The following is a 25,622-nucleotide window of genomic DNA, read 5'->3' as shown; positions in this document are numbered from 1 at the left end:
CTGTTAGTGCCAGGATGGCTAATTTAGAGGTGCCACCTTTGCACATGGAGTCTGAGTTATCTGGGTAACCACTAGTTCAGGGCTAGGATTCTCTGCTACATAATGAGTAAACGGGAAATCATGCTTTACAAAGACAAACTCTGCCCTCCTTTAGTGGAATCTTTTCTCCATGTTAAAATTCATTGTAAAAGTTATCGATATGTCATTTTTTTATTGCTTATGTGGGAATTTCATATAATATACATTAATCTTCTTTTCCATTGCTCCGCGGTTCAAATTTCTACACATGTATCACACTAATTGTTTTTTTCTTTAAAATAGATCAATTAAAGTATGTGTTATTCATATACTCATTGAAAGATGATCTGAGTCTCAGGACAAGTCCCTTAAAGAAAACTGCCACCACCCCAAGAATAAGCAATCAGTCCTAAAGAACTCTATATTTCATCACTTGGATCACAGTTTTTCTTATATAAGTATTTATTATGACTGTTTCACTTTAAATCCCCTCTGCTATACCCTCCCAACTTCCTCCGGTTTCAAAAAAAAAAAAAAAAAAACCCTCCTTCTACCCCTATGCCCTTTCTTTAGTTCCTTGAGAGGGAGGTCCTCCTACTCCTTCTATCTGATCCTAGCTTATCAGCCTACAAACATACCCTCTAAATGTAGTGTTAGTGCCAGGACTACTTGTTCAGAGGTGTCCCCTTAGTCATGGGGTCTGAGCTAATTGGGTAACCATTAGTTCATGGCTAGGATACTCTGCTACATAATGAGTTATTGGAAAGAATGTCTCACAAAGTCAAACTATGCCCTCCTGTAAAGGAATATTTTCTTCATGTTAAAAGCCATTGTAAAATTGTCATATATTATTTTTACCGCTTATGTGGAAATTTCATATAATATACATTACACTCTTTTTTTATTGCTCCCAGGTTCAAATTTATATCCATGTGTCACAGTAATTTTTTTTCTTTAAAATACATCAATTGAGGAGGGGTTCCAAGATGGCAGTGAATAGAGTGCACCATTTTGGAGAAGCAGAGGACATGAATCTCCAAAATTGGTGAGTGAAGAGACAATCAAAACTAGAATTTGGATTTTTAAGCTTTCTAAAGGAGAGGGGACACAACACAAACACAGTGTTTGTAGATTTAAATTGGGTGAGGACTTCTCTGGGAATTAATTAAGACAATTAATCCCTTGTCCAGTCCTCCTAAACAGGGAAACCTGCAAACAGCACCAGGTAGCTGAGTGCAAAGCTCACAGCCTGGGGACTCAGAGAGCAGAGACTGTTCTCTAGGCCCGGTAGTGCAGCAGATAGCTGTAACCACCCGTTGAACAACACCCCTCAGACACACGTCCAAGGAGCGCATACCCCAGGTCCTTCCAGGAATCTTTTTGCCAAGCTCCTGACCTAAGGAGGTGTACCCTCCCCCACCACAAGAAGCAAAGCCGAGCTCATGTCCCTCCAGAAAAACCGCCCTGCCAGAACACACCCACCACAGGAAATCCCTCCTCATGGTACCATTTATACCTCTGGAAACCCATTCACATCAGAGTGCTCACATGTCAAGAACACTACCACACTGGAGGAGCGCAACACCTCAGGAAACCCTGCCACACCAGAAAGCACCCACTGCCAGCTCCAGAGTGCAGGCCCAACCCACAGAGTGTCAACCTGACTTAGTTCCACAACACAATCCTTCCTGGATCCCAAATCCACAAAGTTCAGTGACTGGGGCCCAAGACAGCAGAGGCAGGGCTTCAGGCCCCTTAGCCTCAGCAGAGAGCTGTAACTACCCACTGAATGCCATCCCTCACAGCACACATCTGAGGAAACCATACCCCACCTAGTGCTCTCTGGCCAAGCTCTGGACCCTTGAAGCACCCCCCACAGGACCCTGCCATAGTGCATGCACCACCAGAAACCCACCCTGCCAGAGTGCACACCCAAAGAGTGCTAGCCACAGAGATTCAGATCTGCAGTACAATCCTTCCCAGATCCCAAGTATGCAAGTGGCAGCACTGACTACACAGGGCTGTCCATCCAGTGATTGTATAGGACATCCAACACCTCAGTGGCAAATAACCAGCTAAATAGCTGCCAAAGCCTAGGAAACCTGCAAAAACAATACATGCCCTCAATCTTCAACACTGCTTGTGATCCCTTAAGCGCCTGCCACACTTTCACTGCCTGCAAGGAACCTCTCTCACACTCGGAAGTCCTCTTCATTCCCAACACCCTGTCCATTAGGACACACCTACAAGCACATGCTAAATCACCTGCTACCCTGCATTTGCCCTTCTGTGCCTGCAAACTTTCCGGTTTACGGTTATAGCTGAATCACCAATGCGCACACTGAAACCACTGGACCTCCCTCATTTTCCTGAAGAATTCTCCAGACACCAGAGAAAGACCAGTCTGATCTGAAGAATCCAGGAACAAACAGTGAACACAATGATAACCAAATGGCCAGGGGTCGGAAAAAGAACACAACCAATGTAAATCAAGATATCGTGGCTTCACCAGGAACCAGCAAAATTAATGAATATTCCAAGTCAGCACAAGAAAATTATTTTAAAGCTATGATTATCCAGTTATTTGATGCACATAAAGGGTAAACCAAAAAATTTTCAGAGAATTAGCCATACAGATTCAAACAGTTAAAGAGTAAACAAACAAATCTCTCAAAGATTTGGCCTCCCGAATAGAAACAAAGAAAAATGAAGTGAATGAAGCTCTTAAAGAAACACAGGCAAATATAGCCAAACGAAGGCAGAAGTAGTGGCAATAAGAGAGGAAACAAACAAAAACATAGAGATCATCTTGGAGACATAGGAATCCACTTTCAAACAGATAAAGGAAATGTTGCAAGGCATGAAAACAGAATTAGAATCAATAAAGAAAACAGAAAATGAGAAAACCCTGGAACTGGAGGATTTAAAGAGAAGGAACCACAAATATAAGCATCACTAATAGAATACAAGAGTTGGAAGAGAGAATCTCAGGTTCTGAAGATACACTCGCAAAAACTGATAGTTCACTCAAAGAAAAAGTAAAATCAGAAAAATCCCAAACACAAAACACCCAAGAAATCAAGGATGCCATGAAAAGTCAAAATCTAAGAATAATAGGAATTGACTAAGAAGAGGATTCCAGGCTCTAAGGTCCAGAAAATATTTTCAAGAAAATCACAGAAGAAAATTTCCCCAACCGAAAGAAAGAGATATCCACAAACCTACAAGAGGCCTACAGAACATCAAATAGACTAGACCAGAAAAGAAACTCCTCACTCCACATCATAGCCAAAACACTTAATCTACAGCAAAGAAAAGATACTAAAAGCAACAAGGGAAAAGGGCCAACAAGTAACATATAAAGGTAGACCTATCAGAATCACAGAGGACTTATCATCAGAAACCATGAAAGCCAGAAGGGCCAGGGCAGATATCATGCAAGCTCTAAGGGACCACAGATGCCAACATCGACTACTATACCCTGTAAAGCTTTCAATCAACATAAATGGAGAAAACAAAATATTCTGGGACAAACCTAAATTTAAGCAATATTTGAACAGCAGACCAGCCCTAAAGAAGATACTAGAAGAAAAATTTCAATTCAACAAAAAGAACTACACCCAAGAAAATATAGGTTATAGATAATCCCCCCCCCAAAAAAATCAAAAGAAAACAAGCAATGAATCACAGTAACACCAACAACTTCACAATAATAGGAAATAACATTAAATCGTCATTATTATCTATCAACATCAATGGACTCAACTCTCCAATAAAAAGACACAGACTAACAGAATGGGTGCAGAAAGAAGATCCAAAATTCTGCTATATCCAAGAAACACACCTACGCAACAAAGATAAAAACTTCCTGAGAGTAAAAGGCTGAAAAACTGTTTTTTAAGCAAATGGACCCAAAAAACAATGCAGGAGTGGTTATCCTAACATCTAATAATATCTAATAAATAGACTTTTAACCAAAACTAATCAAAAGATGTAGAGTGGCACTACATTCTCATCAAAGGAAAAATCCACCAGGAAGACATCACAATTCTGAACATCTATGCCCCAAATACAAGAGGACCTATAATCGTAAATGAAATGTTATTAAAGCTTAAATCACACATCGAACCCAAAAATTAATTAGTGGGAGACTTCAACACCCCACTCTCACCAAGGGATAGATCATCTAGAGAGAAGCCAAACAGGGAAATAAAGGCACTTACAAACATCCTAATTCAAATAAACTTAATGGATGTCTACAGAACTTTTCACCCAAACTCAAAAGAGTATACATTCTTTTCAGCACCTCATGGAACATTCTCCAAAATAGACCATATAGCCTCAACAGATACAAGAAGATTGAAATAATACCCTGTTTACTATATGACCCCCAGGGATTGAAGCTGGACCTCAACAAAAATAGAAAAGGCAAAAGGCCTACATGCACTTGGAAACTTAACAAGTTACTTCTCAATGACACCTGGGTTAAGGATGAAATAAAGAAATTAAAGAATTCCTAGAATTCATTGAAAATGAAGGCACAACATACCCAAATTTATGGGACACAATGAAAGGAGAACTTAGAGGAAAACTCAGAGCACTAAGTGCCTTTAAGAAGAAATTTGTAACAGTTCATACAAACAACTTAATGGCACAACTGAAAGCCCTGGGGGGGGGGGAAGAAGCAAATAAACCCAAAAGGAGCAGACAACTGGAAATAATCAAACTCAGGGCTGAAATCAATCAATTAGAAAACAATAAAACAATTCAAAGACTCAATGAAATCAAGAGCTGGTTCTTTGAGAAATAAGATAGACAAATTCTTAGTAGCCAAACTAAGTAAAAGGAAGAGAGAAACTATCCAAATCAGCAAAATGAGGAAAAAAAAGGGGGACATAACTACAAACAATGAGGAAATACAAACAATAACTAGGTCATAGTACAGAAGCCTATATGCCACAAAGTTCGAAAATTTAAAAGAAATGGACAATTTTCTTAGCAGATTCCATCTACCAAAATTAAGTCAAGACCAGGTGGACAGATTGAACAGCCCTATATCCCCAAAGGAACTGTAGCAGCCATCAACAGCCTCCCTTCCAAAAAAAAAAAAAAAAAAAAAAAAAAAAGCCCAGAGCTAGATGGTTTCAGAGAAGAATTCTACCAGACCTTCAAAGAAGTGCTAACTTCAATTCTCTTCAAATTATTCTACAAAATAGAAACAGAAGGAACATTACCAAACTCGTTCTATGAAGCCACAGTCACCTTAATACCTAAACCACACAAAGATCAGAAAAAGAGAACTTCAAACCAATCTCTCTTATGAAAATTGATGCAAAGATACTCAATAAAATACTTGCAAACCAAATCCAAGAACACATAAAAGAGATCATCCAACATGACCAAGTAGGCTTCATCCCAGGCATGCAAGGGTAGTTCAATATTTAGAAATCCGTCAATCTAATCCACCATATAAACAAATTGAAGGAGAAAAATGACATGGTCATCTCCCTAGATGACAAAAAAAGCATTTGACAAAATCCAACACCCATTCATGTTTAACGTTTTGGAGAGCTCAGGGATAGAAGGAACATACCTGAACATAGTAAAGACAATATACAGCAAGCCTATAGCCAACATAAAACTCAAGGGAGAGACACTTAAATCAATCCCACTGAAATTAGGGACAAGGCAAGGCTGCCCATTGTCTCCATATCTCTTCAACATAGTAATTGATGTCCTAGCTAGAGCAATAAGACAAGTAAGGGAGATCAAGGGAATACAAATCAGAAAGGAAGAAGTCAAAGTTTCAGTATTCGCTGATGATATAATAATATACCTAAGTGACCCAAAAACTCAACCAGAGAACACCTTTAGCTGATCAACAACTTCAGCAAACTTCAATTCACTCAAAAAAATAAATAAATAAAAAGCCCTCCTGTATACACAAGACAAAAGGACGAAGAAAAAAATCAGGGAAACAATAGCCTTCATAATACCCACTAATAACATGAAATAGCTTGGGATGACCCCTAACCAAGCAGGTGCAAGACCTATTTGGAACAAAACAAAAAAAAAAAAAAACTTCAACTCTCTGAAGAAAGAAATCAAAGACAACAGAAGATGGAAAGTTCTCCCATACTCATGGATCAGTAGGATTACAATAGTGAAATTGGCCATCCTGCCAAAAGCAATCTACAGATTCAATGCAATTCCCATCAAAATACCAACACAATTCTTTACAGAACTTGAAAGAAAAATTCTCAACTTCATATGGAGAAGCAAAAAACCCAGAATTTCCAAAAGAATCCTGTACAACAATAGATCCTCTGGAGGTAACTCTATCCCTGATCTCAAGTTGTACTACAGAGCAATAATAATAAAAACTCTTTGGGACTGGCATAGAAACAGAAAGGTGGATCAATAGAACTGAATAGAAGACCCATAAATAAACCCACACAAGTATGAATACTTGATTTTTGTCAAAGAAGCCAAAAACATTCAATGGAAAAGAGACAGCATCTTCAACAACTGGTGCTGGTCCAACCGTATGTCTATATGCAGAAAAACGAAAATAGATTTCTACTTATCACCCTTCACAAAATTAAAGTCCAAGTGGATCAAAGACCTCAACATAAAACCAGATACTCTAAATTGGTTAGAAGAAAAAGTGGGGAAGAATCTAGAACTCATTGCAAAGGAGACAAAACAGAACACCATCAGCACAGGCCCTAAGAGCAAAAATCAATTAATGAGACATCGTGAAATTTAATAGCTTCTGTAAAGCAAAAGACACTGTCAATAGAAGAAAACGACAGCCTACAGATTGGGAAAGCATCTTCACAACCCAACATCTGACAGAGGGCTGATATCTGGAATATATAAAGAACTAAATAACTTAAAAGGCAATAATTCATGTAACCCAATTAAAAAATGAGTTATAAAGCTAAACAAAAAATTTTCTATAGAAGAATATAGAATAGCAGAGAAGCACATAAGGAGATGTTCAACATCCCTAGCCATCAGAGAGATGTTAATCAAAATGACCCTGAGATTTCACCTTACACCCATCAGAATGGCTAAGATCAAAAACTCAAGAGATAACACATGCTGGAGAGGCTGTGGAGAAAGGCTCTTCCATTGCTGGTGGGAATGTCAAGGTACAACCACTATGGAAATCAACCTGGAACTTTCTCAGTCAATTAGGAATAGTGCTACCTCAAGATCCAGCTGTACCACTCCTAGGCATATATCCAAAAACTGTTCAAGTACACAAGAAGGACATTTGCTCAACCATGTTTGTAGCAGCTTTATTCATAATAGCCTGAACCTGGAAACAGCACAGTTCAATGGAGGAATGGATACAGACATTGTGGTACTTTTACACAATGGAACACTACTCAGCAATTAAAAACAAGGAAATCAGGAATTTTTCAGGCAAATGGTGAGATCTACAAAAAATCATCCTGAGTGAGGTATCACAATAGCAGAAAGACACACATTGTATATCCTCACTTATATAGACCTGTAAGATAGGATAAATCTACTAAAATATGTACACTTAAAGAGGATAAACAAGAAAGAGCTACAGGTGTAAGATGATCAATCCTCATCTAGATGGACATTGGAAATAGGAGAAAACAATAAAGAGGACAGTAGCCTACCACAGAACGCACCTAAAAGACTCTACTTAGCGGTGTATCAAAGCAGATGCTGAGACCCATAACCAAACCTTCACCAGAGTGTAGGAAATCATATGAAGGACAGAGGAATTATTATATCCTAGAGGGGACAGGGAGCCCCACAAAGTCTAAATATATCTGACCAATGGGGTCTTCTATGAGACTGTTTATCCAACAAAGGACCATGCATGGATATAACCTACAACACCTGCTCAGACATAGCCCGTAGTAGCTCAGTATCCAAGTGGGTTCCCTAGTAAGGGGGACAGGAATTGTTTCTGACATGTGTTCATAAGCTTCCTCTCACCTCCCCTCTCGGGGAGGAGCAGCCTTTGCTAGGCCACAGATCACGACATTGCAACCATCCTGAAGATACCTGATAAGCTAGGGCCAGACAGAAGGAGAGGAGGATACCCCTCCTCAGTGGACTCGGAAAGGGGCAGGGAGGAGATGACTGAGAGAGGGGAGGATTGGGAGAGAAAGAGGGAGAGGGCTACAGCTGGGAAACAAGTGAATGTATAAAATTATTTAATAATAAAAATATTAAAATAAAAATAAATATTTAATATAAAAAACAGTTGAAATATGTGTTGCTCATATACTCATTGGAACATGATCAGAATCTTAGTGGCAAGTCCCTTAAAAAAATTAGTTCATCCTTGTTGCACCCTGATACCACCCCCAATAAGAAGCCATCAGTCCTGAAGAGCTTTATACTACATCACCTTGATCACAGTTTTCCTTATGTATTTATTTATTATAATTTTATTACACTGTATCTCCTCTGCTGCCCACTCCATCTTCTTCGTCAAGTCCCACCTACTCTCCTTCCTTTGTACATATTCCATTTTTCTAGTTACCTGATAGGGGAAGTCCTCCTCCTACTTCTAACTGCCCTAGCTTATCAGGTGTCATCATGGTTGGCTGCATCATCTACTTCTGCAGTCTGACTCTTAGGGTTTTATTCTCCTTATAATTTTATTCTCCAGTTCTCTCTCCTTATGACACACTTTCTGCCTCCTCTCCTGCAGGTTTAGCACAGATCTGAGGGGAGAGAGAATTTCACAGGGAAATTCCATTTAGAGCTGAGTGTTTTAAGGTTTCTCTCTGCATAATATCGGACTGTGGGTTTCTGTATGCAATCTGATATAATGCATAAGGAAGCATCCTTGTGGATCCATGAACATGGCACTAATCTATTAGTTGAGGGCAGAGAGCAACATATTTTAATAACAGCAGCCTGGGTTGCTTGAAAATTTCTGTAGGATGCCCTGACCCAACAACTCAATTAACTGCCACTCAATCTCCTTAGTGGAAAACTGGTTTGGTCACAATAGATGGCCTATTCTAAATTTATCCCCCACTATTAGGAGACCTCCTAAGAAGTTAATTCATTCCATACTTTTTTTTTTCTACATTATGGTTGCTTCACCCAGGATTATTTTTCCAATGTTCATCTATTTATCTGAAAATATCATGATGTCATTTTCTTAGCTGAATAATACTTCCCTATGGAAATATTCCACATTTTTCCCAAAGGAGATTATATTTCCTATTCTTTATTGCTGGGAAGTTGCTGGGTCTTTAATCATTGTATTGAATGACAAACTTTCAGGATAAATATTTTCTTTTAGCATAGAAGTACCTTCATATTTTTTCACTTTCTGGTTATTTGAATTGCAATGTCTTCTTAAAGCTCAACTATTTACATGTTGAGTCCCAGTGAGGAAATGTCTGAGAAGGTTTAGGAGGTATGGCCTTATTAGATAATGTAATTCCTTTGGGTGCTTTATTATACAAGGGTGTGCTTTGAGGTTGATATGCCAATGAGTGTGACCAGACAGAAGGGAGTCTCTGTCTCTCAGTCTCTGTCACTTTATATCTTTGTTTATGTTGGTCTAGCTCCCTCTCTATCTCTGTCTGTCTCTCTAATGCTTTCCCCTTCTGCCTGCCATTTGTGAATCAGTATGAAAAGCTCTCAGCTCTGCTGGAGGACTACAACAAGATCATTGCTTTCTAACATGACTTCCTGGATGTTCCCTGTAAAAATATAAGCAAAGTCCCTATTAAACACTTTTTGTTCAAAGTTTTTTCTTGGTCAAGGAACATTTTTCCAGTAAGTAAGTTACTGACTGAGGACATACCTGTGCATTTAAAAAATAATAATGGTATATGTGATAATGGGAAACTCACATGTCTAGGATAAGTGATTTCATTAATGACCATTTGAGAGCAGTATGTGACACTTTTCCTGAACTAAGCATCTAGGGCACAGGAACTGTCATTTCTGAGATGTGTGCTTTAAGCTGCACCATTTGAGACATGTAGGGTTATTCAGATTTTCTCTCAAGCAGGCTGTCCTCTTGGCCCTTATAATAACGGGCTCCTGAAACTCTTACTGGCTTTAACTTCTTTCATGACCGCATTCGACCTCTCAGCCAGTCAGCACCTGAGAGAATCTTGATATTTCCATGTAGGTGGGTAAACAATCTTTCCTCAGTGTCCAGTATCCTCTGCACTGGCAACTTTTTCTTGTGAAACCTAATAAGCCTTTAACTCACCCCTTTACGCAGGTCCCACGCCTTACCTCCTGTTTACCTCTGTGACAATGTCTGGTAAGAACTGAAACTTTAATGTTTATTTAACTGGACAGCTTCCTAAGTAGGGAAGCTTCAAAGTGATGTGCAATTGAGGGGAATGTACCAAAAGAGAACGTGGTCTCCTACTGTGGTCTTAGATCTGAAATTTCCTAGGTTGTGACTTTGAACTGAGTGGTTATTCCTGCACTCACTAAATGTACCTTCACATTCTTATTGATATAATAGGCTGGCAGGGTCTATGATTTTCTGGGGTTTTGAATCTTTAAAAGCAGGGAAAAGAAAAGGAAATCAGACAATTCCTGGGACTGGTTTGGCTGAAACAGTGAAAATCGGTGAGTGTAAAAGGAAAACTTAGGGGCAATAAAGTATTTGAAAGCCCTTGCTGTTCCACACCCTCTATGAGCAGGGTTGCCTTGATTGACCTTCTTGGATAGGCAGCTGTGTCCTATTCTTTCAGTGAGGAACCCTCCTGGTCCTGAGGTTTCCAGTTCAAACTGAGCCTTCAGCTCAGAGAAATGGGTCCATGTTATATGCCCTAGAGACAAGAGCAACAGTGTTTCCTGCTACGGTCCTCCTCACAAACGCTCTAAACATAGTGTTTGGGTAAGGATTGCTTTTTCAGATGTTCCACCTGAGCTCATGGGGTCTGAGGCAGTTGGACTAGCTCGTTGCTAAGGATCTCTATTAACAAGTACCTGGAATCATGTTTACAGAGTCAAACTCTGCCCCCCTTAAACAGAATCTTTTCTCCATGTTAAAATTCATTGTAAAAGCTGTCAAAGCTGTTATTTTTTCCAGATTTTCCCCAAAGGAGATTGTCTGTCCTGTTCTTTAGAAATTGGAAGTTGCTGGGATTTTATTCACTGTATTGAATGAGAAAGTATGAGGATAACTGTATTCTTTTCTCCTAGAAGTCCCTCTATCTTCTTCTACTTCCTGGTTGACATTGAATTACAATGTCCATGTGAAGCTCATCTGTTTATTTGTTTAGTGAGGAAATGTCTTTGAAGGGATAGGAAGTATGGCCTTTTTAGATAACATAATTCTTCTTGTAGTTATATTATAATTCCTATTGGGATTATATTATAGGAGGTTGTGCTTTGAAATTGATATGCCCATGAAAGAGACCAGAGAGAAATGAGTCTTGGTCTCTAGGCCTCTGTCACTCTATGTCTGTTTCTGTAAGTCTTCATCTCTATTTCTGAATCTGTCTCTCTAGGTTTTTCTCTGTTTCTTCCAGTCTCCATCTCTCTGTCTGCCTCTTGTGGTTCAGTACGAAAATCTCTCAGTTCTGCTGAAGGACTACAACAGGATGACAACTTGATGATGTGACATCCACAATAGTTTCTGTAAATAATATAAGCAGAGTCCCAATTAAATGCTTTTTGTTCAATGATTTGCCTTGGTTGGGGAGCATTTTTCCAGAAAGTTTTTCACTGACTTAGGACATATCTGTGCATTTAACAATTAATAATGGTCAAGGATGCATGACTTTATTATGACCAATTGAAAGAAATATGTGACATTTTCTGAGCTAAGAGTCTTACTCACAGGAACTGTCATCACTGGGTTGTGTGCTTTCAGTTGACCAGACTGAAGCATGTAGGGCTGCTCAGCATTTCTCTCAAGCACTCTGTCCACTTGACCATATTAATAACTGGCCCCTGATACTCTTACAGGCTCTTACCTCTTTCATGACACCATTTTCCCTCTCAGACAATTAACTCCTGAGCTAATCTTGAGGTTTCCATGGAGATGACTAAACAAACTTTCCTGAGGGTCCAGGATCTCTGATTCTGTACAAAAGTGATGTTTTCTTGTGAAACCCAACAAGCATTTATCTCATCCCTTTATGCAGATTCTATAACTTTACTCCTATTTGTGCAATATAGGTAGGAAATGAAACTTTAATGTTTATTTAATTGGAAAGCTTCCTAAGAAGGGAATCTTCAAAGTGATGTGGGATTAAGGGGAATGTACCAAATGATAAGGTGGTTTCCTACTGTGCTGTCGGTTCTGAAAGTTTCTAGGTTATGACTTTGAACTGAGCAGTGACTGGCATACTCACTAACTGTACCTTCACATTCTTATTAATATAATAGGCTTGCAAGGCTTTGGGTTCCCTGGGCTATTGAGTCTTTAAGAGCATGGTAAAGAGAAGGAAACCAGACAATTCCTGGAATTGATTTGGCTTGAACAGAGAAAGTTCAGTGTTTGTAACAGGAGAACTGAGAAGCAATAAACTTGACAGTTGGTGCTCATGCTTACTAAGGTTGCCAACCATCTATAAGAAGGGTTGCATTTGATGACCAGGCTGAACCAGCAGCTGTGTCCTACACAGTGGTCAGTGAGGAACCCTCCCTGTCCTGGGATGTACAGTTTAAACTGGACCTTCAGGATAGAGAAATACGTCCATATTATATGCCTAGTACACAAGAGCAGCTGTTGTTTCCTGCTGTGGTCCTGCAGACAAACTATCTAAAGGTAGTGTTAATGCCTGGACTGCTTGTTCAGAGGAGCCACTGCAAAACCTGCACTCCCGGTGCAGGGTCCATACCGCTCCCTCAACCAGAGAGACTCACAGACCGTGGTTCAATGCAAAAGCAAGAGGCAGTTTATTCCGATCGCGATGGGGGTCATCCCTTCAAAGCAGGAGACGACCCCGAGCATACAAAGCACAGAGTTTTTATTCCTAAAAAATCAGGTCTTTACATTGATTAGTCAGCAGAAAAGATAGCAGTTATGCAGCTGGCAGCTGTAGAGTGGAGCTCACAGCTCCAAAGACAGTCCTCCCCTCATCTCTCGGTTCTGTAGCTGGCTGCTTACATCTTCAAGGACAGTCCTCCCCTCTTTTCCCACAGCGGGCCTAAATCACCTGACTTGTTCTTCTTTCTTAGCTGGCCCTTATTCAAGGTCCAGTTGTTTTTCTTTCTAATTTGGGATGGTCCCATTTCTCAATAGCAGTGTGATGTCATAATAGCATAGTGATATCACAATAGGAATTTGATGGTAACATAGCATTTTGATATCATCATAGCATGTTGAGTACATAAACCCAATATGATGTCATCATAACATTGCAATGTCATCATAGCATTATGAAGTCCTAATATTATTGTGAAGTCATCCATTTTTAATTCATAATAGGATTGTTATGTCATAATAGCATTGTAATGTCAAGAAAGTGAGGTTATGTCATAATGAATTTTGATATCAAAATCCATTATGAGGTCATAATATTGTAATGTCATAATAGAATTGTGATGTCATAACACCATTATGATAGCATAAAAGCCTTGTGATGTCTTAGTAGCATTATGATGTCTTAATAACATTGTGAAATCATAATATCATTGGGATTTCATAACATTGTGATGTCATAATACTTTTTGTGATTTTGTAATAGCACTGTGATTTTATAACATTGTGATGTCCAAACAGCACTGAGATATCATACTAGCATTGTGAATTTATAGTATCATTGTTATTGTATCAGAGCATTGTGAACTCATAACACCATTGTGATGTCATAATAATACCTTTGTGAAGTCACACTAAAATTGTGATATCATAATACCATTGTGATGTCATCATAACATTGTGACATCTTAATAACATTTAGTTGTTATATCATGGTGCTATCATGATTGCATTGATATGTCATAAGACCATTGTGAAGTTATAATACCTTTGTAATATCATAACAGCATTTTGAGGTCATTGAGATAATAGCATTGAGATGTCATAATAGCATTGTGCTTTCATAATAGAATTGTGAGGTCATAATACCATTGTGAAGTCATAACACCATTGTGATGTTGCAATACCATTGTGATATCATATCTTTGGGAGGATATTATAGTATTGGGATGTCTTACCATTGTCATGTAATAATTTCATTAGATGTCATAATGGCACTGTCACGGAATAATGTCATTTGATCTTATAATAGCATTTCAATGTCATACTATTGTGATATCATAATAGCAGTGTGATATCATAATCCCATTGGGATTTCATGACATTTTTTATATTACATAATACCACTGTGATATCATAAAAGCACATATGTCTTGACACTACTGTAATGACATCATACAATTGAGATGTCAAAATAAAGTTGTGACATCATAATTCCATTTTGATGTGATTGTATCAATAAGGTATCATAATACCATTGTAAAGTCAAAATAGCAATTTGATGTAATAATAGCATTTTAATGGCATAAAGCCATTGTGATATTATAATACTATTGTGATATCATAACACCATTATGATGTCTTATCATTCTGATGTCATAGTATCATTGAGATGTCATACAATTGTGAAGCCATTATGATCTCATAATGTCAGTGTGATGTCAAAATACCACTGTTATGTCATAATCATATTGGAATGTCATACTATTTAGATTTCCAAATAACATTTTAGTTTCATAATACCATTGTGATGCCATAACACTATTGTGATGACCTATCATTGTGATATCAAAATAGTATTGAGCTTTCAGACCTTTGTGATGTCATAATAACATTTTTTGAGGTCATAATGCCATTATGACATCAAAATTCTATTGTGAATATATACAATAATCATGTTGAAATACCATTGTAATGTCATAATAGCCTTTTGATGTTGTAATACCATTGATGTGTCATAATACCACTGGAATACCGTGACACCATTGTGATGTCTTAATACCATTGTGATGTCATAATAGCACTGAGAGGTCATGACACCATTGTGATGACATAAAACCATTGAGGTGTTATAATAAAGTTGTGATGTCATATTATATTTGTGATGTCATGATAACATTGTGATGTCATAAAACCATTGTGAAATCATAAAACCATTGGATGTCATACCATTGTGCTGTCATAATAGCATTGTAATGTCATAATTGCATTGTTACATTATATTTTTTATGTTCTAATACCATATGACATCATAATAGCATTGAGATGTCATAGTTCCATTGTGATGTCATACTTTCATTATGATATCAAAATACCTTTGTAATATCATAATAGCATTTTGAGGTCATAATGAAATTGTGATGTCAAAATTCCATTATTATGGCATACAACTATCATTGTCATAATAGAATTGCAATGTCATAATAGCACTGTGCTGTCATAGTAGTTAGTAATGTCAAAATTCCAATGTGATTATCATACGACAATCATGCTGTAATAGCATTTTGGTGTCATAATATCAATGTGATGTCATAATAGCATTGGGATATAAACTATCGTGATATCATCAAAGCACTGTGATGTCAAAATTCCATTGTGATGTCATAATACCATTTTGAAAACATTATACCATTGTGATGTCAGCATAGCATAGAGTTAGGGGTAGGGTTTAGGTTTAGCCTTAAGGTTAGACATCCTGTACCTGGGTTTTGACATTTGTTTTGGCTTTCTTTTGTTTTTTCCCATTTCGATATTGGATGGACAGTTTTGCTTTTTAAACATATGAAGTATATTTTTTGAGGTTTTAGTTCTTAACTAGGCTGGTGTGAACTTTGCCAGCTGTAAACCTCCTGTGTCTATTTTGCATTAGGCATGACCAATATTTATCCCCCATGAAAAATATCTCTTATTGAAAAGATATGTCAGCTTCCAGAGCACTGTGACATGTTAATTTATTCAGCATTTAATTTTTTTTTGATATGTCAGGCAGTTTGCATGTTTGTCTCCCAGCCTAATTTTAGGTTCTGACATTGACCAACAGAGCATATCTCTTAAACCAAAATGACCTTTGGCACCAGTTCTTCTGTGGAAGTCCAACTTTCTGAGATTAGCTGGCCTTCTTAAAGCATTGTGACATGATCTCTCCTCATATAAACCTAAAACTGATGTGAGTTCAATTTTTAAAACAGTAAGGACATAACATCTATCATAAAGAAAAAAGAACTTATATGGTAACCTTAAGGAAAATTTTGTCATTTTGAATCTTAGACTATCTCTGCAAGTGGTTAAACAGCAGGAGTTTCCATCCTGGTTTTTATTATGTAAATTAGGCTGATCAGTGAGTCACAGATCTGCTTGTTTCTTTTTACTTTGTGTTAGGATTAAAGGCATGTGCCTTCATCAACTTGTTCAAAAAATTTTTTTTTCAAATCAATATAATTGTAACTCAAAGCTTTTAAATGAAAATTAAGCAAAGATACAAGAAAATTTTAAGTTCTGGGTCAGTTGTTATGCTGTAACAAGCAATGTCCACTTGGTTGTTTTTTGGAATTTAGTTGATGTTTTAGTGAATTGGTGGACCCTTACCAGAAAGAGCTGACAAATATCTTGCAGCCAGACAGCTTTGAATTTTAGCCATTATTAATCTAATTTTTATTAGGCAGAGTGCCCTTTCTATTGTCTGTAACTTAGTATTCCAGCCCTTGATTGTTTTTCCCATTTCCTCCTTGCACCTTACTTGGAGAAGTCCTCTAGAAAAGCCAACACCATTAAATATATTTCAACCAAATCCATGACTATGATAACCAAAACAAAGTCAAAGTGGATTAAAACACCCTCTGCCATTGCTTTTATTTATTTATTTATTTATTGGATGCAGTTTTAGGCCAAGCTCTGTCTAGAGGTCTGTGTGCCTCCATTTCTTTCTTTCCAGACATGGCTGCTGAGTTTAGCTGAGCTTAGCCAGCCACAGTTTAAGGTAGCAATGCTTGTGTATCCTCCTGTTAGAACTGTCGTAGCAGCCAGTTTTGTTTTGTTAAGTCTCAGGTCTGTCCACAATAGGCTGTTTAAGAGTCTCTCTTAAAGAAACAGTAATTGATCTGGGAGTTTTTAGGTTTTAAGTTTGGGTTATAGGGGTTGTATTACTGCTGGTTGTATTACTGTATTAGAGCTTATTCACCTCTCCAAATTATGTTAAAATCTGATTTAAAGGGTATGGATACTTAGATTAGTTCGTGGTCATGTATTGTACAGTTATATTAGCTGGGTGCCATTTGTTGATAGTTATTAAAATTTACTATTGAAATATCTTTTAGTTAAGCACTGAAATTTCATGACACAACTGTGATGACATGATACAGTTGGGATGTCATGATGAAGTTGTGACATCATAATGTACTTGTGATGTCATAATATTGAGATGTCATAATAGCATTGTGATGTCATAATATCAATGGGATGTCAGAATAGCATTGAGATTTCATAATATCATTGTTAAGTCACAATAGCATTGTGAATTAATAATATCATTGTGACATCATAATAGAATTTTTATGTCATAATATCAATGTAATATCTTAATAGCATATTGAGGTCATAACTCCATTGTTATGTTATAATAGCATTGTGATATTGTCATACCATTGTTGTTATAATGTTATTTTGAAACATATACACCTTATCCTTGATACAACTTATCATTCAAATGCTAATTTTTACACCCCACTTTCTCTTCTCAATCCCGATATTGCATTGTGATACTTATTCTAAGTATTTTGTCTCAAATTTTTGTAAACAGGCCGGAATAAAGCAACTAGCCACAATGTTGATCAATTGGAGGAGTCAGAGGGCAGGGAATGAGTGGGAGGAAAGAGGGTTAGGGAGCAGAGATTGGAGAGTAGAGCAGGAGGAGAGATCTTGGAACATCATGGAGAGAATGATCCAGATCTAAGATTTCACAAAAAGTAAGTATAATAGGTAAAATCCAAATGTTAGGAAACTAAGAGCTTGAAGTTTTAGGAGGGAGTATTGACCAGACTTGTGTTCTAAGTTAACTAAACAAACCCAATTTCTGTGTGGTGAATTGGTTATACAGCTGTTTATGATTAACAGCAAACATTAAAAGAAGATAAATCAATAATAAATATTAGTCATCACCTACAACATATCATTGTGAAGCCATTATAGCATTGTGATGGCAAAACACCATTGTGATGTCATATACTTGTGAAGGTAGAATAGAATTGTGATGCCATAATATCATTGGAATGTCATAATACCATTGGGATATAATGATAACATGGTTATGTCATCATCCCATGGTGATGTCACCATAGCATTGTGATGTCACACTATTGTGATGTCATAATAACATTGTGGTATCATGATATCATTGGGATGTCATAAAAGCATTGTGATAATATAATAGTATTTTAGGTCATAATGGTACTATGAAGTCAATATTCCATTGTGATATCACTTCACAATAATGCCATAAGAGAATTATGATGTCATAATATGAATGCCATATGATAACAATAATGTAATTCATGATAGCATTGTAATGTCATAATACCATTTTGATGTCAAAATTCAATTTATCTGTCATAGCAGATGACTTTATTAATGACCTCTTGAAAGAAATATATGACAATAGTACTGAAAGAGTCTTGAACACAGGAACTGTCATCTCTGTGTTGTATGCTACCAGCTGCCCTGATTGAGGAATGTAGGGCTGCTCAGCCTTTCTTTCAGGCAAGCTATGTCATACTCAGTGGTGTGAGGAACATAATCAGATTCTCAGTGCCAAGTCCCTTAAAAAAAACTGAATTCATCATTGCCACACCCTCACACCACCCCCACAAAGAAGCCATGAATCTAAGAGCTTTACACTTCATCCCTTTGATCACAGTTTTTCTTATGTATTTATTTATTATAATTTGTTCACTTTGTATTCCCTCTGCTACACCCTCAGTCTTCCCCTTGCCATCCCAACAACCATCCTTTTTTCTACACTTAGGCCTTTCTCTAATTACCAAGATAGGGGGTTGTCCTACTCCCCATTCTATCTGAACCTAGCTTATCAGGACTCATCAATGCTGGCTTCATCATCATCTTTTGCAGCCTGATTCTCAGGACATTGTTTTCCTTGTGTCCTTAATTAAGTCTACTTACGACACTCTTTATGCCTCCTCTCCTACAGGCTTCTCAGAACCATGAGAGAAGGGAGAATTTCATAGGGAAATCCCATTTAGAACTGGGTGTTTTAAGGTCTCTCTCTGCATAATATTTGACTGTGGATCTTTTAATGCAATCCCAATATATACAGAATGAAACATCTCTGTGGATAAAAGAACATGGCTCTGATCTATCAGTTGAGGAGAGAGAGCAACATATCTTACTAACAGCAGGTGTGTTTGATTGAAAATTTCCATAGGATGCCCTGACCCCACAACTCAATTAACTGCCACCCAAATCCCCTAGTTTAAGACTGCTTTTTTCACAATAGATGGCTTATTAGAACTTTATCCCCACTATTAGGACACCTTCTATAAAGTGAAAACAAACCATATTTGTCTTTCTGCATTTTAGTTACTTCACCTAGGATGATATTTCCTGGTTCCATCCATCTGCCTGAAAATTAATATGATGTCATTTTCTTAGCTGAATAATACTCCATTATGGAAAAATTCCCCATTTTATCCCAAAGTAGATTTTCAGTCCTGTTCTTTAGAATTTGGAAGTTGCTGGAACTTTAATTATTATATTGAATGACAAATAAATGTTCTTTGAGCCTAGAAGTTCCTCCATCTTCTTCCACTTCCTGGTGATTTGAATTGCAATGTCCCTTTGAATCTCATCTATTTACATGTGGAATCCCCAGTGAGGAAAAGTCTGGGAAGTGTTAGGAGATATGGTGTCGTCAGATAATGTAATTCCTATTGGAGTTATATTGTAGGAGAGTGTACTTTGAGATTGATATGCCAATGAAAGTGACCAGACAAAATGGAGTCTGTGTCTCTTGGTCTCTGTCACTTTGTATCTTTGTTTCTGTTGGTCTTGGTCTCACTATTTCTGAATATTTTGCTCTAGCTGTTTCTCTCTGTCCCTCTTGATCTCTCTTCCTCTGCCTGCCGCTTGTGTTTCACTAAGAAAAGCTCTCAGTTCTGCTGAAAGACTACAACAAGATGAATGATTACTGACATGACATCAGGGATAGTCTTTGTATAAATATAAGGAAGGACCCAATTAAATGCTCTTTGTTCAAAGATCTGACTTTGTAAGGCAGCATTTTCACAGTAAGTAATTTACTGACTGAGGACATATCTGTGCTTTTAACAAATTATAATGAAATCAGTGATAAGATAGAACTCACAGGGCAAGGGCATGTGATTTTATTAATGAGTACTTGAAAGAAATATGTGATGCTTTTCCTGAACTAAGAAACTTGGACACAGGAACTGAAATCTCTGGGTTGTGTGCTTTCAGCTGCCCTGAAAGAGGCATATAGGGCTGCTCAAACTTTCTCTCAGGCAGGTTGCCCACTTGGCCCTTTTGATAACTTGCTTTCATTTGTTTCATGACATCATTCTGCCTCTCAGCCAGTCAGTAACTGAGAGAAGCTTGAGGTTTCCTTGTAGATGAGTAAACAAACTTTCCTCTGTGTCCTGCATCTTTGATCCTGTGCACAAGTGCATTTTTTCTTGTGAAACACAACAAGCCTTTTTCTCATCCCTTTATCCAGATCCCTCACCTTTACTCCTGTTTATGTCTGTGAATATATCAGGTAGGAAATGAAACTTTAATGCTTATTTAATTGGACAGCTTCCTAAATAGGGAAGCTTCACAGTTATGTGGGATTAAATGTTATATACAGAATGACAAGGTGGTCTCCTACTGTGATCTTGGATCTGAAATTTTCCAGGTTTTGACTTTGAACTGACCAGTTTCTGGTGTTCTCACTAAATGTACCTTCACATTCTTTCTGATATAATTGGCTGGCAGGGTCTAGGGATCCCTGGGGAATTGATTCTGTAAGAAAAGGTGAAAGACAATGAAACCAGACAATTCCTGAGATTGTATGGCAAAAACAGTAAAAGATCAGTGTATGCAAAAGGAGAACTTAGGGGCAATTAACATTTTGTCAGCTGGTTTTCTTCCACACTAAGATTGCTAAACCTTTATGAGCAGGGTTGCCTTCGCTCATCTGAGTGGATTGGCAACAGTGTCCTACTCTGTGGTCAGTGAGGAACCCTCCTGGTCCTGGGGTTTACAGTTAAAACTAGTCCTTCAGGACAGTGAAATCAGTCCGTGCCATATGTCTAAAACACAAGAGTAGATGTGTTTCCTATATGTGTCCTCCATACAAACCCTCTAAACATAGTGTTAGTTGCAGGACTGCTTGTTCTAAGGAGCCACCTGATTTCATGCAGTCTGAGGAAGCTGGGTAACACTGGTTCATGGCTAGGATTCTCTGCTAAATAATGAGCTGCAGGAAAGCATGCCTTATAGAATTAAACTCTTCCCTCCTTTAGCAGAAACATTTCTCCATGTTAAAGGTCATTGTAAAAGTTGTCAACATATCATTTTTTATTGATTATTTGGTAATTACATATAGTATACATTACACTCATTTTCTGTTGCTCCAACATTCAATACCGACCCATGTGACAAACTGAAATTGTTTTTTCTAAAATACATCAGTTGAAGTATTTGTCTTTGATATACTGATTAGAACATGATCAGTCTGAGTGCCAATTCCCTGAAAGAACACTGAGTTCATCCTTGTCACCCCAGGCACAAGGGCCAAGAGGAAGCCATCAATCCTGAAGAGCTGTATACTTCATTACCTTGATCACAGTTTTTCTTATGTATTTACTTATTATCATTTGTTCACTTTGTTTCACCTCTGCTGCCTCCTCCCTCTTCTCCACTCAGTCCCACCAACCCTCCTTCTCCTACCCATTGGCCCTTTCTCTAGTTCCTTGATAGGGGAGGTCCTCCTCGCCCTTCTATATGACCCTAACTTATTAGGTATCAAACAAGGCCGGCTGCATCATGATCCTCTCTGGCCTGATTCTCAAGGCATTATTCTCCTTGTGTGCTCAGTTCCCGCTACTTATGACGCTCTTCCTGCCTCGTTTCCTGCAGGCTTCCCAGAGCTCTGAAGGATGGGAGAATTTAATAGGGAAATCCCATTTAGATCTGGATGTTTTAAAGTCTCTCTGTGCATAATATCAGACTATGGGTTTCTGTATGCAATCCCATTTGATGCAGAAGGAAACCTCTCAGTGGATAAATGAATGGCACAGACTTATCAGTTGAGGCCAGAGATCTGAGTATTTGATAACAACAGCATGTGTTGCTTAAAAATTTCCAAAGGATCCTATGGCCCAACAACTCAATTCACTGCTACCCAATCCCCCTAGTGGAAGACTGCTTTGTTCTCAAAAGAAGGCCTAATGGAATTTTATCTCCCACTATTAGGAGACCTCCTAATAAGTGAATACATACCATATTTGTCTTTCTGCATTTTAGTTACTTCACCCAGGATGATCTGTCCTAGTTCCATCCATTTGCCTAAAAATATCATTTCATTTTCTTGTCTTAATAATACTCTATTATGGAAATATTCCATGTATTCCCCAAAGGAGATTGTCAGTCCTGTTTAGACCTTGGACATTGCTGGGACTTTAATCATTGTATTGAATAACAAATTATCAGTATAACTATGTTCTTTTAGCCTAGAATTCCCTCCATCTATTCCACTTCCTGGTGATTTGAATTGAAATGTCCTCTTGAATCTCATCTATTTTCATGTTTACTCCCCAGTGAGGAAATGTCTTGGAAATGTTAGCAGGTTTGCCTTGTTCAACAATATAATTACTACTGAAGTTATATTATAAGAAGCTGTGCTTTGAGGTTGATATGCCAATGAAAGTGAGCAGACAGAATGGAGTCTCTATCTCTCAGTCTCTGTCACTGTATATCTTTGTTTAGTTGGTCTTGGTCTCCCTATTTTTGAATCTGTATCTTGACCTTTTTTTCTGTCTCTCTCTGTGTCCCTCTCTTGTCTACCACTTGTGGTTCAGTAAGAAAAGCTATCAGTTCTGCTGAAGGACTAAAACAAGAAGACTGCTTCCTGATTTAAAGTCCTGGATGGTAGCTGTAAAAATGTAAGCATGGTGCCAATTATAAATATTCGTTCAGAGAGTTGCCTTGATAAGGGAACATTTTTCTAATAATCAATTCACTGACTGAGGACATATGTGTGCATTATCAAATATTAATGGAATCTCTGATAAGGTGATACTCACAGGTCAAGTACATGTGACTTTTAAATGAGAGAAATATGTGACACTGATCCTGAACTAAGAGACTTGGATACAGGATCTTTCATCTCTGGGTTGTGGGCTCTCAGCTATCCAGATTGAGGAATGTAAGGCTGCTGCAACTTTTTCTCAAGCAAGCTGTCCACTTGTGCCTTTTAATAACTGGCTTCTGAAACTCTTACTGGTTTTCTCCTGTTTAGTGACATCATCTGCCTCTCAGCCAATCAGCACCTGAAAGAATCTTGAGGTTTTCATGGAGATGAGTAAACATCTCTCAGTGTCTTGTATCTCTGATCCTGTGCACACTTGCCTTTTTCTTATGAAACAAGACTTTATCTCATTCTTGTATCTAGATGCCACTCCTTTACTCCTGTTCACCTCTATGACAAAGTCAGGTAGGAAATGAAACTTTAATGTTTATTTAATTGGACAACTTCCTAAGTAGGGATGCTTCAAAGTGATGTGCATTTAAGGGGAATGTACCGAAGGACAAGGTGGTCTCCTACTGTGGTCTTGGATCTTTAAAATAATAAAAAAAATATTTTTAAATGCCATATTCTGTAGGTCTCTGAGATTTTTGAACATTACCTATCTTTATATTATTGTTCTACTTATGTTGGAATTTGCTATAATATACATTACACTACTTTTCCATTGCTCTCAGATTCAAATTCATAACTATGTGTAACTCTAAAAATGTTTTTATTTGTTTAAAATACATCAATTCAAATATATGTTTTTCAAAATCATATTGGAAAATGATTAGTCTCAGTGCCAAGTCCCTTAAAGAAAACTGAGCTCATCTTTGACACAATATGGGACTACTGCCAAATGGAAGCCACAGGTCCTTAAAAACTCTATACTTCATCTCCTTGATCACAGTTTTTTATTATATTTATTTATTATTTTTAGTAATAATATAAATATTATTTTATAATAAAGAAATAAATACAATGTGAACATTGTATTCCCTCTGCTGCCCCTCCCTCTTCTCCTCCATTCCCACCCACCCTCCTTCCTCTACCTTTATGCCCTTTCTAAAATTCTGTTTATAGGGGAGGTCCTCCTCACCATTCTAACTGATCCTAATTTATCAGGTGTCATCAAGGAGGGCTGCATCATCTACCTCTGCATTCTGATTCTGTGGTTATTGTTGTTTTTGTTTCCTCAATTCCCTCTATTTATGACACTCTTCTTGCCTCCCCTTATGAAGGCTCCCCAGAACTTTGAGGGGAGAAGCATTTCATAGGGAAATCCATTTATAGCTAGCTGTTTTAAGGTCTCTCACTGCATAATATCGGACTGTGGATCTCAATAATCAATCCCATTTGATGCAGAAGAAAACATCTCTGTGCTGTGGATAAAAAAAAACATGGCACTGATCTATCATTTAAGGGTAGAGAGCAGCATATTTTAATAACAACAGCCTTGGTTGCTTGAAGTTTTCCTAAGGATGCCCTGGGCTCTCAACTCAATAAACTGCCACCCAATCCCCCTAGTGGTAGACTGGGTTGGTCACAATAGATGGCCAATTGGAATTTTATCCCCCAATATTAGGAGATCCCCTAATAAGTGACTTTGCATTTTAGTTACTTCTCCCAGGATAATTTTTCCCGATTCTATCCATTTGCTTGAAAGTCTCATGATGTCATTTTCTTAGCAGAATAATACTCCGTTATGGAAATATTCTGTGTTTTTCCTGAAGGAGATTGTCAGTCCTGTTCTTTAGCCTTTGGATTTGCTGAGACTTTAATGATTGTATTGAATGAAAAACTTTAAGGATAACGATTTATTTTTAGCCTAGAATTCCCTCAATCTTCTTATACTTCCTGGAGATTTTAATTGCACTGTTCTCTTGAAGCCTGTATATTTACATGTGGACTCCTCTGTGAGGAAATATCTGGGAAGTGTTAGGAGGTATGGCCTTGTTAGATAATATAATTCCTTTTGTTTCACCTAATTTCTTTCTTTCTTTCTCAGTGCTTTTTTTTTTTTTTTTTTTTTTTTTTTTTTGCTTTTGTATACAGGAAGGCTACTGATTTTTTAGAGTTAACTTTGTATCCAGCCACAGTTTTGAAGCTGTTTATCAGCTGTAGGTGTTCCCTGGTCAAATTTTTGGGGTCACTCAGGTATACTAATCGTGATACTTTGCCTTCTTCCTTTCCAATCTGTATCTGTTTGATCTCCTTAAATTGTCTTATTGCTCTAGGAGGAATTCCGGATTTATGTTGAAGAGTTATGGAGAGAAAGGAGAGCCTTGCCTTCTCCCTGATTTCAGTGGGATTGCTTTATATTTC

This window comes from Meriones unguiculatus, assembly GCF_030254825.1.
Source record: "Meriones unguiculatus strain TT.TT164.6M chromosome Y unlocalized genomic scaffold, Bangor_MerUng_6.1 ChrY_unordered_Scaffold_23, whole genome shotgun sequence".
NCBI classification, from domain to species: Eukaryota; Metazoa; Chordata; class Mammalia; order Rodentia; family Muridae; genus Meriones; species Meriones unguiculatus.
The sequence above is the reverse complement of the archived record's forward strand: the minus strand, read 5'-3'. Positions refer to the sequence as shown.